Source organism: Myotis yumanensis, unplaced genomic scaffold, assembly GCF_028538775.1.
Source record: "Myotis yumanensis isolate MYYU_CA2020_CCGP unplaced genomic scaffold, mMyoYum1.0.hap1 SCAF_22, whole genome shotgun sequence".
NCBI lineage: Eukaryota > Metazoa > Chordata > Mammalia > Chiroptera > Vespertilionidae > Myotis > Myotis yumanensis.
Window position 1 is genome coordinate 5151692 of NW_027223773.1, and position 17556 is coordinate 5169247.

The window sequence follows — 17556 nt, forward strand, 5'->3', positions numbered from 1 at the left end:
CATGACGGACAACCTAATAGGTTGCAAAGGGAAAATTCCTTATTCATTTGGTTAAAAATAATCTTTACCTCACATAAGACATTAATTCCTGTTGGATTAAAGATAAAAATATAGGGGGACATACTTCTAATTGAAGCGTTACCCAAGCCGGAATGGAATATCCACAGATTTGACAACACAAAATTAGAGTATTTGGTTTAGCAAAAGAAAACAAAGGAAAAATAACATGATGGAGGAAGAACCAATTGGGACAAATGGTGAACATCGGGGAGCTGATGTCCCCGGTGTTTGTGAAGTTCTCTGCAGGGTGCTGTGTGCCCCTGGTTTGGGATGCTGTATCCAATAAATTACCTGGGAGAGTCATCACGTCGTTGCAAAATAGACATCTTGATTGCTGCCATGTCCGGGCGGCTCTGAACAAGGAGGCCGCAAGCACCCACGTGCAGGTCTGTGTGTGGACATTGTTGCCCGGGCTTGGCCGGAACCAAGAGGTCCCTCAGGGTGTGATCTATAGTAATAAAGGGTAATATGCTAATTAGACCAGACGTCATTCCGGACATCATGCCGGACGTCCTTCTGGATGAAGCTGGGGCCGGAGGGAAGCCCCGGTCCCGGGTGCCAGAGGGAAGCTGATGCCAGCAGCTGGGGGAAGGGAGGCCTACTCTTGCTCAAATTTCGTGCACCGGGCCTCTAGTAGAGGAATAAACTGCCCAAGGAAAGTGCCATCCGGGTCCTGGGGGGACACAGGAGGGCACAGGGGGGACCCCGAGACAAAGGAATGGATCACATCCCCTTGCAAAGAGGAAGGGAGAGGAGTCCGCTCTCTCCTCTGAGGACTCGGGAGCATGTACGGAGGACGCGGTCAGGCCGTGACAATCAGCACCCACACACAGCACAGCTCCGAAACCTTCCTCTGCCGCTGCCTGCGATGCAGCCGGTCATTCCGGAGGATGAGTCATCGGCCGTAGGTGGGAGCTGGTTTGCTAAACCTCAAGCTCAAGGGAAGGAAGAGAGAAAATAGTCGTTTCTCGGTGCCACATTAGGCCAGTGGCCAGGTGATTCAGAGCCCTCAGGAGCCCCGATTCGGGCCTCATTTCTCGCTGCTGCTGGGTGGCTGCCACACAGTTTCTCTTCCCACACTGGAGTGATGTGCCTCTCCACCGTCCGCCTCTAACGGAGGTCCAGGACCTCCGCTGCCTGGGGGCTTCGGTCCCAAGTCCTAACTGTTTTCCTCATTCTTCTTTATCGTTTGAATCCCCTGGTCCATGTGCTGTCGCTTCAAATGTCACTACAGGGGACTCTTAGAGCCCTTGGCCAGAGCCCTGCCATCTCCCTCCGGGAACTTGGATGAATGTGTGCCTTGGGTACGTCTTCTGCTTAATTCATGATTCTGAGCACTCAACGGTGGGCTCAGGCCCGCCACGTGGGAGAGTTTACCGTATTGTTTCTTTATTCCCTCCACCCCCATGTGCATTTTCTCTCATTCTGGGACCCCGATTACTTGTATGCCCCATGGATTGTTCCCGAATGACCACCCCTCATTTCTTATTATCCACATGTTCTATTGTCTAGTTTTCCTGGACTTGAACACCCAAACCGTTTTTGCTTTAGAAAAAAAAAATTGTTTTCCTCCGGGCAGTTCTCATTTCCGAGGGCTTTTCCTTTCATCTCCACGCTTCCTCTCCGACGGCTCCTCCTTCACGGGCTCCGTCGCCACGTCTCTGAGTTTCCCAACATTAATTAGAGTTTCTCTGAAGCTTTCTCTGCTTTCAACACGGCCTCTGCTCCTGGTGCCTGGCTTGTTGGTTTCTCCCTCTCGTGTGAGAGGCGTTCCTCAGAAGTTTAGAAAGCCTTTGCTTCGCTCGCTGTTCATATTTAAAACTGGCTTTTCATCTCGGTGTGAGGAGAAGAGCCTAGCAACTGAGGGGCGGCTTTGTCAAGTGATCAGGGAGACTCTGGGGAAAGCCGACTGGCAGGATCCGATCTTCTCTCCGGTTGGTTCCGCTCGTGTAGAGAAGGACCCCCGAGTCCTGGTCTTGGGTGTCCTGTCGCCCCGGGGGGGACGGGGGGGGGAGACACTGGAGGGGCGGTCAGCATGCGTGTGGTCCCTCCACACCCCTCTTCCACCTCGCCCCTCACCCTATATTCCTAGCAGCTGGCTTTCCTTCATCTAAACCGCTCGGGTTCCATTTCTGCAGAGAGTTCTAGAGCCTGGGAGTTGTCACTGTCTGAGCGTGTGAGGGGGCGGTGGGAGCTGGGATCTAACTGCGTCTTGGGGAGAATTCCAAACTCCCCAGGCACCCCCCATCGCCATGCACGCCCCTCCCTGTAACCATGGCGCCGCTCCCCGAGTCTTCCCAGGATTCGGAAGAACAGAGCAGCCTTCTGCTCAGGGGTAACCCACACTGTATGGACACACAGAGCGCATCTAGCTCCACTGGGAGGCGTCATCGGAGTCCTGCTCTCCCTGCCCATCTCCACGCATCCTCACTCAGAATTGTGCCTGTCTCCTGATTTGGTGCCGATGGAGCCCGTGTTTCTATTTCCTGGCGGAGGCGGCCACCATGCTGAGCTGCCATCTCAGAACAGAAAACGGTTTAAATTCCATTTTAACAACCATGGTCTCTCTTAAACGATCAATATTCCTGAAAGTGTCGTCTTCCCGAAACTCTACCGTTACAGCGAGGTTGACAGTGTTTCGCATCCCATAATCCCATCCATGTGCTGTGCGATCACTTGTATCCTAAGAATCGCAGGGGTAGGGGAAAGACAGCTTCGTCTTCGAACTGCGTACTTAAAAACCAGAAGAATTACCAGAAGAATTTCTTTTTTTTTTAAAAGAAAAAAAAATCAGAATCAGAGGAAAACCAGTGGGCCTGACGTCCTAATAAAATAGAGAGGACTCTGCCCTAGCCAGTTTGGCTCAGTGGATAGAGCGTCGGCCTGCGAACTGAAGGGTCCCAGGTTCGATTCCGGCCAAGGGCACATGCCCGGGTTGCGGGCTCGATCCCCAGTCGGGGGCGTGCAAGAGGCAGCCAATCAATGATTCTCTCTCATCGTTGATGTTTCTGTCTCTCTCTCCCTCTTCCTTCCTCTCTGAAATCAATAAAGAAATATATATATATATTTTTTAAAAAAGGAGGCCTCCATAAAGCAAATGACAGTTCCCCTACCCCCTTGGAAGCTGTGTCTGCCCTTTTCAAAGGCATTTCAAGAGGGAATGATGTTTCTGTCACAAGAGAATGGGGCAAAAGGAAGAAGAATGTGTTGAATAATGAGAGATTTAAGGAGGACAGAAAAGAGATAATGCGAGCGAAAGGATGCGGGCCAATGAAGACTTTACCGAGCCTCAAAGGGCACGATTTGTATTGAGTTTTGCGCCTTCTCCGGGGATCCAGACAGGCCTGGCAGTCCAGCTCACACAGAACTCCTAGAGCCGTCTTTGATTATTTTGTCACTGTTAAGAATCGGGCTACAGTCCATGGCTGTGCCGACTCCCCCGAGCCCAGCTGACTCCGGCTCGTGGGTGGTGGGCAGCTCCAAGCACACGGTCCCTTGAGCCGCAGGAGGCCAGCCAGCTGCCAGCTGGCCCCGCTTGCGAAGACGGGGAACCATTCCCGGAGCAACCCTCCCTCCGTGTGGGCGTCTTGATGAACGCCCAGCCTCCACTCCTCCCTGGAGACAAGCGAAGCAGGTGCGACACAGCTCCTCACAGAGGCCCCGATCATCCCTGCCGCGCTGGCTTCTCTCCCCCTTCTTCTTCCCCGTCCCCCTTCTCTAGAAATTTCCTCTTGAATAATTTACCTGAACGCAATTCCTTCTCTCCGGCTGTGCGCTGGGGGCAAATGAAAGGGAAACATAAACTTAACAAACGGTGTGCCTCTACTGTTGACCTATTTCTATTCACTCCGCATCCTTCTCCAGCATCCGGGCTTTTGGGGCTCTTGATCTGAAAGACTGGAGAATCACGTCGAGGGATGGGGTTTCGTTTGGTTTGGATTCTTGATATTTATGCGAAAGATTCGTTAGTGTCCACGAAGGAGGAACATGGAACTGGAAGCCAGGAAAACCACGTGTGAGTCCCAGATTTTATTTCCCGGGGAGAAGACTGCGAGACAGTCCTTTCTCTTCCAAAATCGGACTTCCCTGCGTTGCTGAAATGAAGCTGTTGGTGTAGAAGGATATTCCCAGGCGCTGGTTTTATGATTTCGTGACATGAGAGAGGCGGTGGCTTTAGTGAAGCTGTGCCTGGGGGCTGCCGCACGGTGGTGGTGGCGGCCGGCGGCCACGGTGTAGAGCTACGTCTCGCCTGCGACCAGGTCAAGCCCGTCCCTCGCTGGACAGTCCCAATGCCTCGCTAGCCCAGGGCTGTGGCTATCCACACCGGTTAACTTCTGCAAGTAGCAGGTTCCATCTGCTTCCAGAGAACATAATGTAACCCAGTACACCATGTTTGTTTGTTTTTTATATATTTTCATTGATTTCAGAGAGGACGGGAGAGGAAGAGAGAGAGAGAAACATCCATGAGGAGAGAGAATCATGGATGGGCTGCCTCCTGCACGCCCCCCACTGGGGATCGAGCCCGCCACCCGGGCATGTGCCCTGACCGGGAATTGAACCGTGACCTCCTGGGTCATAGGTCAACGCTCAACCACTGAGCCACCGTGGCCAAGCCCAAGTAAACCATGTTAATAAGAAACCCACTCGGGAGCGAAGGCCACGGCATGCCATGCTGTCCCTACACAGGCCTCCCAAGTCACACAGGTCCATGCAGGTGACCTGCGCCCCAGTCACCTGCCTTTGTGTCATTGCTCAACAGGGACTCCAAAGGCCAGGATTCTAGACAGAAGGGAGGGGGAGCCCCTGGGGGTGGGGTGGGGGGGAGCTGAGAGGCTGGGAGGGCTTTGGGTTCCGTCTGGGGCACTGGCTGCGATTAGACTCTGCAGACAACTGGCTCACACGGAGGCATTAAAGCCGAAAGGAAAATGGTTCCTTTGTTCTGCCCGGAGATATGCTTAAAGGAAATTCCTGCTCACAGCAGGTGATCAAACAAGCTCTCTTAGAGGCCATTGCACAGAGCCACTCACGCTGCTTTGCTGCCATAAAATGGTTCATTTTCCCATTTTCTCCCGCTTTAACTTCCAGGTCGTATTAATTAGGTTTATCAACAATGTGACAACTCCAAACAGGCTGCCAGCGTCTTATCAGAACACGTTTACAACCTGTTCTCTCAAAGGAGTAAAGCTCCCAACGACCCACCCAACTACCCACCGATCCCCCTAAGACAGAAGAAAACAGCTTCTTATCTTGGGAGAAGGGTGAGCCTGTCACTCAAAGTATGTCAGCACAAGCACCATCTCACCTTCATCTGAGACATTCACATGGATTGGCCTTCCGCTCGGTCATACACCTCAACTTTTTTTAAAATATATTTTATTGATTTTTTTACAGAGAGGAAGGGAGAGGGATAGAGAGTTAGAAACATCAATGAGAGAGAAACATCGATCAGCTGCCTCCTGCACACCCGCTACTGGGGATGTGCCCGCAACCAAGATACATGCCTTTGACCGAAATCGAACCTGGGACCTTTCAGTCCACAGGCTGACGCTCTATCCACTGAGCCAAACCGGTTAAGGCTACACCTCAACTTTTAGTAATTCCAACATGGCGCACCCAATGATTTACTAATTCCTTTATCGATCAAAATGTTTCAGGGAGAAGAATGTAATTTGTACTTTATGTGTTATTCTAATACTTTTCACTTATTTGTAAGGATGAAAAAGATGTTTGTAAGGAAGAAGTGTGTCCCTTTCTTCTCATGACCCTCCAAACCATTCCTGTATCACATCTTTACCCTGGGAAGTAAATTTCTCCATTATTTGTGTGTGTATGGATCCATATGAAATCCAAATGTCAACTCCACTAACCTTGCAAGAGAAACATAAAGATTAAGATTCATTGTCTATCAAGTGAAGCTAGAAAAAAAGGGGCGCCCGGCCAGCATGGCTCAGTGGTTGAGCATCGACCTATAAACCAGCAGGTCACGGTTCGATTCCCGGTCAAGGGCACATGCCCGGGTTTCGGGCTCGATCCCCAGTGTAGGGTGTGCAGGAAGCAGCCGATCCGTGATTCTCTCTCATCGTTGATGTTTCTATCTCTCTTCCCCTTCCTCTCAGAAATCAATAAAAATATATTTTTTAGAAAAGAAGGAAAAAGGGGCTACTGTGGTCTTGGTGTCTTCAAGCTTCAGCGGCTGAGGTTTAGTCTGAGAGCCACACCAGCTGCACAGCCCAGGGATTCGTGCTGCTGGTGTCTGACCTGCCACAACCCCCGGCACAGGTTCAAGGTGACCAACAAGGAAACGTCCATTTCTCTCCCTCTTTCCCTCCTACCTCATAAACGCACCCTCTCGCTTCCTTTCCTTTCCTTGGACTTTACAGACCCATCACTGCCCACGTCCGAGCATGCTTCGTCATTGGTCTCGACCCCACGCCTCCCCGGGCTGTGCAGCATCAGAGGGAGGCCCGGCCACCATCCCTCCTCCCCTACAACCACTCTTGTTGGACTTGATGTTATAGGAATCATGACTTTTTTTGCCTTGATCAATTATGACTCTGCTCCACATAAATTCAGTGAGTGGATGGGGAAAATCTGCCAAGTGCTTTGGATATCACGGAACGGGAGCCTCTCTGTATAAATGTTTGTAACGATTCTATTAGGCGAAGACACTTTAGGGCATGTTTTATTGGCCCATTAATACCTGAGTGGAGTGGTAAAGATATCTGGCTCCAAGCCCTGTTGCATGCAAGCAAGAAAGATGTGGGTTAATGGAGCAATTAAACATCCTTTCACATCCTAGGGCTGGAGTGAGGTTGGGAAAAGGTAAGGGGACAACTATAATAGTAAGATGACTATAAACACAGCGAAAGAACTAGAAGCTTCTGTGTGAGCCATAGGAAGACCTACGACAGCCACAATACAGCTGGGGCTTTGTAGGGCACCAGAATCGCTGTCTTTACATGCTTTCTTGTCAAAAGAGTGACTGTGCTTTACGAAGGGGAAGGGGCCGTGCAGTGGAGAGGCCCGCCACGGGCAGCGTGAGGTCAGGGGGTGGCAGAGTGGCAGGCGACATACTGAGAAATGCCAGCAGTCGTCTGGTTACCAGATGTTGACATGACAGGACTGTTGCAAAGATTCAGAAGATGTGAGGAGTTGCAAAGAGAGGCCAAGTGCTGCCCTAGCTGGTTTGCTCAGTGGACAGAGCATCGGCCTGCAGACTGAAGGGTCCCGGGTTTGATTCCATTCAAGGGCACATGCCCGGGTTGGGGGCTCGATCCCCAGTAGGGGGCGTGCAGGAGGCAGCCAGTCCATGATTCTCTCTCATCATGGATGTTTCTATCTCTCTCTCTCCCTCTCCCTTCCTCTCTGAAATCAATAAAAAATATATATATATTTTAAAAAGAGAGAGAGCCCTAACCAGTTTAGCTCAGTGGATAGAGCGTCGGCCTGCAGACTGAAGGGTCCCAGGTTCGATTCCCATGAAGGGCACATGGCCGGGTTGCGGGCTCGATCCCCAGTTGGGGGCGTGTAGGAGGCAGCCAATCAGTGATTCTCTCTCATCATTGCTGTGAATCCCAGCCAATTGAAGAAAGCAAGGCCACTCTTGTGAGGGAAACGTATTGATCATATTGATCACTGCGACCCAGTTCGTGCCATGGTTCTGGTTCTTCTTTCTATGCCACCAGACGTGTGGATTGAACAATGTCAGGCCCGAGACACACAGCGCCGCTCCACCCAGTACCTTTGGCTCCAATAAACACAAGGAGGGGTGTCAGGCTTGGCCTGACTGAGGATCTGGGGGGCCATGGAGACAGCAGAAGACCCAGGAGCAGAGAAAAATGCTGCACAGACCTGCGCCCCCCGCCTCACCCTTAAACCCAGTCATCCTCCAGGACTAAGCCCGCGTTCTAAACAGCAAAGCCCAGCTGCCGCCCGGGATGACCTTGACTTCTCCTCTAAGTCACTTCCTCATCACTTCTTTCTGATACTCATGGAGACAGCCTCCTCCGTCACCCCTCTGCTTCCCGTCGCTTCCTCTTAAGCCACACTTCTCATAACAACTGCCATTCCATTCTTTTTGTTTTGTTTCTTGGTAATCCTCACCCGAGGATATTTTTCCATGATTTTTTTTTTTTTTTTTTTAGAGAGAGAGTGGAAGGGAGGGGAAGAGACAGAGAGCAGCATGGATGTGAGAGAGACATGTCGATTTGTTACCTCCCACAGGCACCCCACTGACCGGGTCCGGGGATGGAGCCTGCCACCGAGGTGCGTGCCCTTGACTGGAATCAAACCCGGGTCCCTTCAGTCCGCAGGCTGAGGCTCTATCCACTGAGCCACACCAGCCAGGGCTGCCATTTCACTCTGTCAAGGAAAACCTTCTGTGATGCTTTATGAACCACAAGGTGAAATGCCACCCCCTGATGCCACAGACTCCTCAGAAATCTGTCCTTGCCCGTCTCGTTGGCCAACGTCTACCTTTACCTCCTGCTCCGATCATGTGGAAGGGCGGTCGGTGCTCCCAGCCACCAGGCTGCAAATTGCCAGCGTCGTCTCCCCATCCCCCCTCCTGCTGGAGAGCTGGTCCTCACAGCTTCCTGGACATCCTCTCCCTGTCCTCGGAGACTTGCAGGAGGAGCTAACTCTGCAGGAAGTTGAGCTGTGTCCCTCACCACCTCGACCACACCACCCGCCCCCGTTGGGTGCAGACCATTTCCTGTGCTCCCCGAGCATCGTGGCTTCATCTAAATGACCCCTCTCATTACTTATTTATGTCATAACCAGTTTTCCCAGAAGGACTTAATTTATTTCCATTCCTACATCTTCTGTGTCTCAGTTACTATTACTAGTTATTCCTCTAAACATTCCTTTGCATCAAGTACCCTCGTTTTTAGAGTATAATTTAGATTAGAAAACTGAGACTTAAAAGAGATTAATTGAATCACCAGTTATTAATTGGGAGATATGGGATTTCAACGCACCTGTGTAACTAGATAGGGCCTCCGCTGTGAATCACCTCTGCGGCCAACGTGCTCCCCCTTCCCATCGCCCCCATGAAATTGTGTGTTCATCTTAGTGTCCCTCAGAATAGGACCTAACACAGCTGACATTCAACAAACCTGTGTGCAACGAATAAATGAATCCTGACATCCAATACAATTTCTTTTCCACTGTACCATTTACTGGCCCTTAAAGTAACAGCAGGGGGAAAAAAAATACCTCTTTAGTATGAACAATTCTGAAAATTCATGTTCTCCAGTTCAATCAGTTTCACATAAAGACATTTTATTCCCCAATAAGCCTGTTCATTCCTTTTAAGAGTGAAGACCCATGTGCGCTGAAATGCTCTATCTTTTCATTCATGTCCTCCAATTCCTGGAGAGTTTAACTTATTAATTATGGCCTTTTACAAGTCTTTGGCTACTAATTCCAAAATCTGGATCATTTCTTGGGCTCTATTGACTGTCCTCTCTCTCTCTGGTCAAAATCCTTCCCCCCTTTATTTTTATTTATTTATTTGTTTATTTATTTATTTGCTTCTTTGCCCCTGCTAAGTTTTTTTTTTTAATATATTTTATTGATTTTTTACAGAGAGGAAGGGAGAGAGATAGAGAGTTAGAAACATTGATGAGAGAGAAACATCAATCAGTTGCCTCCTGCACATCTCCTACTGGGGATGTGCCCGCAACCCAGGTACATGCCCTTGACCGGAATCGAACCTGGGACCTTTCAGTCCGCAGGCTGACGTTCTATCCACTGAGCCAAACCGGTTTTGGCCCCCTGCTAAGTTTTAATTGCATGCTGTATTTGTAGAGGTTCCAGCTTCTGTGTCTTCCTCCGACGAATTCTGAGTGGTGCTGCAGCCAGTGGGTAAATCACTGATGATCGATCGCCTTCATCCTCCAAAGGCCTAGTTTTGGTTCCCGTTAGGCCAAATCTATTTCGGTTTTATTCTTTCTGCTGGGGCATCCTTCTTACCTCTAGAAAGCAGCCTCGGGGGCGTGGAATCCAAACGCCCGAGTTGTTTACCAAGGTCTGGCCACTGTGTCTGGGCCCCAAGTTCAATATCGTCCCAGAACGGTGTGATTTCTAGAATCTCTGCTCGGTTTTCCAGCGCTGGCCCCCGCACTCTTTCAGGGCCTCCAGAGTCCTGCCTCTGGGCGCACGCAGCCTAGGAATTCAGCCAAGGACTGGGAGGGGGGGGGGGGGGGGGCTTTCTGCACGTTGGGATCTTTCTCTTAGCTGGCAACAGTAGAGTAAGAAATTTATTTTTACCTCCCAGCCCTTGCCCTCCCTCCCTCCCTGGTCCTTCTTGCGTTATAGGTGAAATAGAAAAGCCTATATTTTCTTATCCAAATAGAGTGAGTGTGTGTGTGTATGCGCGCGCATGCCTGTATTTTCCACGCAAGCTCCCTCGTTTACTCCTGAGGTGTAAACTTCCAGGAGAGGAAACGCCAAGTCTCCACGTTGTTCTGCATGAAGACTCACCATGTGTCCAGCCATCAATGCACCAGGCAGCTCTCTGGGGAAGCTTTCCAACCGAGCTCTACATGGCAGCCGAGCGGGGGCTCCTTCACCCTTAAGTGGTCACCAAGACCCGACTTCCTTGCAACCCTCGGAAGCAGCACAAGCAAATCAATTTAGCAGAACCTCGCCACACAGCCAACTGACCCGCCCACCCGCCTAGCCCTGGAGCGCGGGGCGCACGTGGGGACGCGGGTGGCGGAGCTGCGCGGGGGAGTCCCCAGACTTCAGCGAGCCCACCAGGCCCCCCGCAGCCGGGGCCCCAGGCCCTCCGGGCGCAGGACGCCCCGGGAGCCGCCGCGGGGCCAGGCGCAGCGCCAGCGGCACCTGGGCGCCCGGGCATGCGCAGAGCGGGTCTGGGGCTCGGGCGGCCGAGCCTGGCGGCGCCGGGGGGAGCGGGAGGAGGAGGAGGGGGAGGAGGAGGAGGAGGAGCGCAAAGCCGGGAGGAGGCGCGCAGGCAGCAGCCGCCACCGCCACCACCAGGCAGAGGGAGAGTTCGCGAGGGAGAGACCCTGCTCCCACTTGGAGCGCCTTGGTCGGCTTTTGGAGACAGAGAATGCGAGACCCGGGGGGAGCCGGGAAGAAGAAGAAGGAAAAGGACGTGAGGGGAGCCTGAGCGACCCGGGACGTGGACGGAGGGCGCCGGCGGGGCAGGGAGCCCGAGGCAGCCGGCGCGGCCGGAGCGCGGCCCGGGTGGCAGGTGCCGCGGGCGCAGCGCCCTCGCACCCCGCGCGCCTCGCGGAGCTGGAGCGCACGCCGCGGCCGGTCGGGGCCGCCCGGAGCCCCCGCTCCTCGTCGGTTCGCCGGGCGGCGGCGCCTCGGGAAGGACGGGCGATGGACCGCAGGGCGGCTCCCGGCGCGGGCGCGCGTTCCTAGGGCGCTGCTCCCGGGGCGCCGAGCGGGAGGCGGCGGGGGACCGCGGGCCCTGCGCCCCCCGCGCACCGGAGGCGCGACGCCGGCGGGGACCGCACGCGGAGCCCCGCGCCCAGGTGAGGACGCCGCACCGCTCGCCTGGTCTCCCTCGCCGATCGCCTGCGGGAGGAGGAAAAGTTTTCAGCTCAGGTAGGAAATGGCTTCGCTGGGAGGGTTTGAAGTGGACTCTGGAGACGGAGGAGGGAGCCGGTCTGTGCATTTGGGGGTGGGGGTGGCGGGGGACTTGAACCTGGGGAGAGCGCGGTCTGGAGCGGAGTGCAGCTCCCGGAATGAGGGTGGGGTTGCGGGGTGCCACCGGCTGCCAGAAAAGGCCGGGGAAGGGGGGCAGCGGCCGCCAGGGGGGCAGCCCGGGACGTGCCCCCCCGCGCCCGGATTCCTTCGCCCCGATGTCGGGTCCGAGGCACCAAGTGCGCGGACGGGAGGAGCGGCTGGGCAGGGTGTGCGTGGCGCGCGCGCGGGTCCCCGTTTGGTTTCCCGGCGCTTTGGAGAAGCTCAGGCAGACACCCGCCCTCCGACCTTGCTTGGCGGTGGGCGCTGGTTCGAGTGCGTTTCAGGCGCCAAGAGGCGAACCGGGCGCCGAGGGTCGCACCTGCCCAAGGTCCGCAGCCGCTGCGCGCCGTTCCTCCCCCGGAGCGTCCACGCCCGCCACGCGGCGGCGGGTGGATGGCGCGGGGTCTGCTGGCCGCCGCACAGCTGGGCTGTCTGGTGCGTGTTTCACGCGGCGGATGGGGGGCGCGGGGGGCGGGGACCCCAGGGGAATTCGTCCCTCTGCCTCGCTCGGTTGGGTGGCGATCCTTTGGACCGCACGCAGGTGGGAAGCGGCCCAGGAGCCCCAGCCCCGCATCCATATGGACGGGTTTCGGGAATGCAAGCGCTTGAACCTGGCCGCGTCCGCATTTGCAAAGCGAGAAAGAATGGCTCTGGCCAGCCCGCGGCCGCCTCTCGTAGGAGGGTTTGTGATGTGGAGGGCAATTGGCAATCGATGGTCGTTGCACGGAATGCTTCGCCCAGACCTTCCCTTTCTCTCTCGGCCTCTGAGTGCCCAGCACACAGATAGCCTGCTCCCCGTGTTGGGTCTTTCACGGTTCCTATTAGAAAAATAGCCTTTCTTAAATTAAAAAAAAATTTTTTAAGTGTATCTGTTGATTACGTAGTCCCAAATAATTTTATAGCGTGAGTCACGGTGCGGCGTGAAGCATTCATCACGATTTCCTGTGTTTAAAACAATGCCTTGTATTTACTTAAGCGAGAGACCCAGCCTGAGACTGTGCACTTGGGAAAGGCGAGAGCTGTGCCCAGAACAAATGCATGCGTCCAGGGGAGTCAGGGGGGAAGGAGCATATGAAATTCAAAACGGGGGAGGGGGGCTTTCGGTTGCACACGTGAGGCCTGCGTGCACCCTCTTGCCATGGGAGCTGGTATTGCCCAGGGTACATAGAACATGCCTGCGTCTGTGGGGTGCGTTCCACATGCCAGGGAACATGGTTGGGATCACACGGTTCCTTCCCCAAAGAACCTGCCTTCAGATGTGTTGACAGGGCTCCTCTCCATCCCATTAGTACACACTTCGCTATTGTTGAGGCAGAACGCGCGTTCCTTTTGAAATGGGTTTCCATATGGAACTGTAACTTCGGTTGAAATGATTCATTTAAAATGAATTGCGTCGCAGGTCTGATTCAGACTGTTTCTGTGGGCTGGGGTGGGGTGGGGGGGGATGACCTCAGATTGAATTTAAGGTGAAAATAGCCGTGTTGAAATACTTAGAAACAGCAGCGAATCTTTATTCAGATGAACTTGATCTCCGAAAAGCGGCGTTTGAAACACAAATATTTTTGATGAGGCACATCTTGTGCATGGAAAGTTATTGTAAAAGATCAGTGTAATTCAGGACAAGGGGAAGCATGTATGTGGAACTGGTCAAGACTCAGAGAAAAATTGAGAATGTTTATACAAGTCGTTCTTCATTAGCCTACATTTAAACTTAATTCGGAACCTTCCCTTTACAGTTTAGAGAAATGTATGACGATACATTACCTTGTTTCTCTTCCTGTGAAAACAAGTAAAATTCCATTCAAAATTACTATTTTTTTCTTAAGAGTCTTTAGGCATACTTACTTAAAAATTATTTACCTTGCACCCTCTCATTCCCTGAGAAAGACACGTGATTTCTTTTCTGACCGAAAATTCGTTATTTTTAAGGTTCAATTTAAAAACGTGAATTTCTTTGAGTGCTGTTTGAGCTCTTAATTGCATGCAACCTGTTGACAATGAGCCTGGAAGGTTGTTCAAGAACGAGGGTATCTTGAACAGTCACTTGAACAGACAGAAAATGAGGCAACATGATTAAAGCTACTTGTGGATGCGAAAACTACAACGCCGTCGTCTTCAGATTTTTATCTAGAAAGTCCTGTATCATTTCCTGAGCCAACATTTTGCTGTGGCCTCATAAAGCTGAGACCATTGGCGGAATGAGCTTCTCACTCCTAAATGGCCTGCATGTGTTCGGGGTCACGTAGAGACCGGGTCTCGTTTGCGTGCAGGGCAGTGCATCTTGAGAACAGCTGTGTGCGGGGGCATTTCAGCTGTGACACGGATGAACTGCCCATCCCATGTTGACGGGGCCTGGTCCCTAGAGAGACGCAGCTGTCCTTCGTTTAAGGAACCTAATTTTCTGTCATCATAGATTATTGTCCTCACGTTGTGGTTTGGAAGTGTCCGTGAGTAATTGGATGTGTTTTATTTTATGTGACATGTTTCTGCACGTGAAATGCATTTTTTCCTCGCAGAGGGATATTAAAAAGGCCTATATGGCTCCAATAAAAGTAATCAGATGCCTCCAGCACGGATTGCTCTTTTGGAAAAGCGGTCAGCGCAGTGGAATGTGCCTCCTGCTTAGCCCTGAACGCCGCAGGCTTTTCCTGGGGGCGGCGGCGGCGGCGGCGGAGGGCGCTCACGGGTTTGTCACCAGTCCGTCCCGGTGGGCCCAGCGGGGCCCTTGTCTAGTTATTAGTCTGCCTAGAACTCGGGGATGGAATTTCAACCTCAATGGGAAGCTTCCATTTTAGGGGGAAATGAGAAGAGATTATGTAATGGATTTGCCAGGAGGCATCGCCAGTCGCACCGGAAGTTTAGTTTCTCGTCTCTGACAGCCTGTCTTCTCCTTTGAGGATGAGGCCCTTGTTCACATCCATTCAGAGCATCACCTTGGAACCCCAGCTCAGCCCCCACAGAAAGGACTTGCCGTGCCAAAGGTGCCCCTTTCAGCTGTAACCCAGCCTGGGACGGGGAGGGGGGGGGGCGGTGGGATGGAGGGGGTTCTGCCAGGCCTCTCTGATCCCTAAAAGTTGCCTATCCTGGGCACTGCCCGTGTGCGTGCACAATGGCTCCAAACAGAAGCAAAGACAATATCCTTGCTCGAAGCGCAATGGACCTTCGTCTTTCGTGGCGTCCGATGCAGGTGACAGCAGTGCCCGGCCCACCCGGAGCGGTTTTGAGGGTTGAAAGGCATCATGCATGTGGGGGTGCTTTCTGAACGCCCCCTGAAGCGCCGTGACATGCAGGGCACCCACCTTACTGTTCGGGGTGTCCCCGGGGCTCAGGAGTTGGCGGCCGTGCCCTCCTTTTTGCCCAGAAGTCTGGCAGCTCGTGGACTCCCCGGCTCCTGGCAGGCTCGCCCGCAGGCTGGCGATGTGTTCTCCCACCTGTGGCATCTCCCTGCCCACAGGCTCCTGAGGCCGAGCGTCCTGGCTGGGGAGCACCTTCCTAGACATCTCCCCGGAGGCCGCCGTTGCAGCTCGCCACGGCGACACAGACCAGGACCCGCTGGGTGATGGCAGGAGCACCATCTGAGCTGCTGCCATCTTCCTCCCAGCAACTGTGCCAGCCCATCCTGAGCCAGGAGGACATGAGCACTTCAAGAAGAAACGTGGTGGTAAAAACAACCGCACACTGCCCGGCCGGCGTGGCTCAGTGGTGGGGCGTCCACCTAGGAACCAGGAGGTCACGGTTCGATTCCCGGTCAGGGCACATGCCCGGGTTGCGGGCTCCATCCCCAGGGTGGGCTGTGCAGGAGGCAGCTGATCCATGATTCTCTCTCATCATGGATGTATTTCTCTCTCTCTCTCCCTTCCTCTCTGAAATCAATAAAAATACATATTTAAAAACAAATGAAAAACACCTGCGTACTATTAGGCCAACAGTAGCTGGCAGGTGCCTGTGGGCTCTGAGGTCCCCGGACGCTTTCCCAGCCCGGCTCTGCGTGAGACTCGGGCCCCACTTCCGACTGCTCCGTTTGAGGTCTCCCCGGAGAAGGGGGTCTGAGATGGTTGACTGCCCTTCCCCTGGTCAGTGTAGAAATCCCCATGCGCATGAGCCTCCGTTTCTCTCACTCGTGTCATATTTGCCGTTTCAGAGCCCGAGGCTGCTCTCGTGTTTGCAATTTGCATTCTTAGTGCTAACGTCTTGCCTGGCAAGACCGTTCGCTGTGACCTTGACAGTTAACCCCATCCTTGCCAAGAACTTCTCTCCAGGAGCCGGTCTTCACCAGCGTAGACACCCTCCCGGCAGGGCGTCCCTTCGGCCTGGAGACGCGGCCGCCAAGTTCCACTTGACAAATAAAATCTCCTTGTGTGTCATTGTTGGCGGGATCAAATCTCAGCTCCCCACACTCCTCCTGGCCGCTGTAATTGGAGTTGCTGACTGTCAGCGACAGAATTAATCCTTCGTGCGGGTCATTGTTCTAGCCCGGCCCTGGCTTATTTCCTGTGCCCCGTGTCCCCGTGAAACCCAGCACAGCACAGCTGCTGCCTGTCAGTCAGTCACCTCTGCTGCGGGGGACGGTGCTGTGCGGACATCCTGGGTCGGGCAGGGTGGCCTCAGATAGCGCTCAGGTGAGCTTACACCCCAGGCGACACCTGCCTGTTTCAAAGAGGATGGGGCCACCAGAAGTCCCCGTGCATGGATGGGTGTTCAGTGCCTTCTAACGTATCCCTGGCAGCTAGAGCCACGGAGTTAGATTGGTGCAAAAAGCCCCTGCCAGGAAGCTGTGGGCAAAGGGGTCTGCTACAGCTCTGTCCGTGTTTTTGGACATAGCACTTCGTAGCGGAGTCCCCTCACTAGAACTGCCCACGGGACCTGGGCCGGAGAGAAACCTCGTCACTGCTGAACCTCAGCACCGTGCCTCCCCCGCAGCCATTCGCAGGCCCAGCCAGCCAGCCGGCACTCACGAGACTCCAGCGGGCCCCAGTCCAGTGGTGTCTTGCAGATTCCAGGAATCCATATAAATTTCAAGTGTTATTGAGTTGGATCCATCCACCCATCTGACTATCCATCTACTTCTATGGACACGTCTATCTTTGTCTGTGTTTATTCGTTTAAAACTGGTATTGAGCCCTGACCGGTTTGGCTCAGTGGATAGAGCGTTGGCCTGCGGACTCAGGGGTTCCAGGTTCGATTCCTGTCAAGGGCATGTACCTTGGTTGCGGGCACATGCCCAGTGGGGAGTGTGCAGGAGGCAGCTGATCGATGTTTCTTTCTCATTGATGTTTCTGACTCTCTATCCCTCTCCCTTCCTCTCTGTAAAAAAATCAGTAAAATATATTGAAAAGAATGTATATATATGTATGTGTATATATGTATATATATATATATATTTTAAACTGGTATTGAACACAGTGGGGAGGTTGTGGTTCTCAATATTTTTTTAGTTCAAAATACCCTAAAAGCACAACTCTCTCATGTAAAGACCCCTCGAATCATCCGCATGGAAAAGAAGACCCTCCTGTCTTCTTTGCCTGGGATTTCTCAGTGGCTGACACCACCTGCCCTTGCATTTCCTGTGGGAAGGCAGACATACAGGAGTCCCGGGATTGACCCAATGTTCTTTCTTAGGGGGTCCTCCTTCCTTCCCCCCAAATCCTTTCATCACACAAGAGACAGCCAACTCTTTAAACTTCCCTCGAGCGTGGCTCTCGTTCCACTTTCCCTGGTGATCAATGATTCAAAACCCCTCAACTCACTGAATTGTAAGAAAACTGCAGACGC

At 53.3% G+C, this 17556-nt stretch overlaps 1 protein-coding gene across 3 annotated transcripts in view; it reads left to right on the plus strand.

Annotated features, from left to right (window-relative positions):
- Positions 1-11060: 11060 nt before the first annotated feature.
- The window catches only part of CHRM3 (cholinergic receptor muscarinic 3), a 106302-nt gene continuing 99806 nt past the window's right edge, over positions 11061-17556 (plus strand). For all 3 annotated transcript variants that reach the window (XM_070401234.1, XM_070401232.1, XM_070401235.1), the window contains exon 1: positions 11061-11643. The gene's annotated coding sequence lies outside the window, so the exon portion shown is untranslated. The remainder of the gene's footprint in view (positions 11644-17556) is intronic.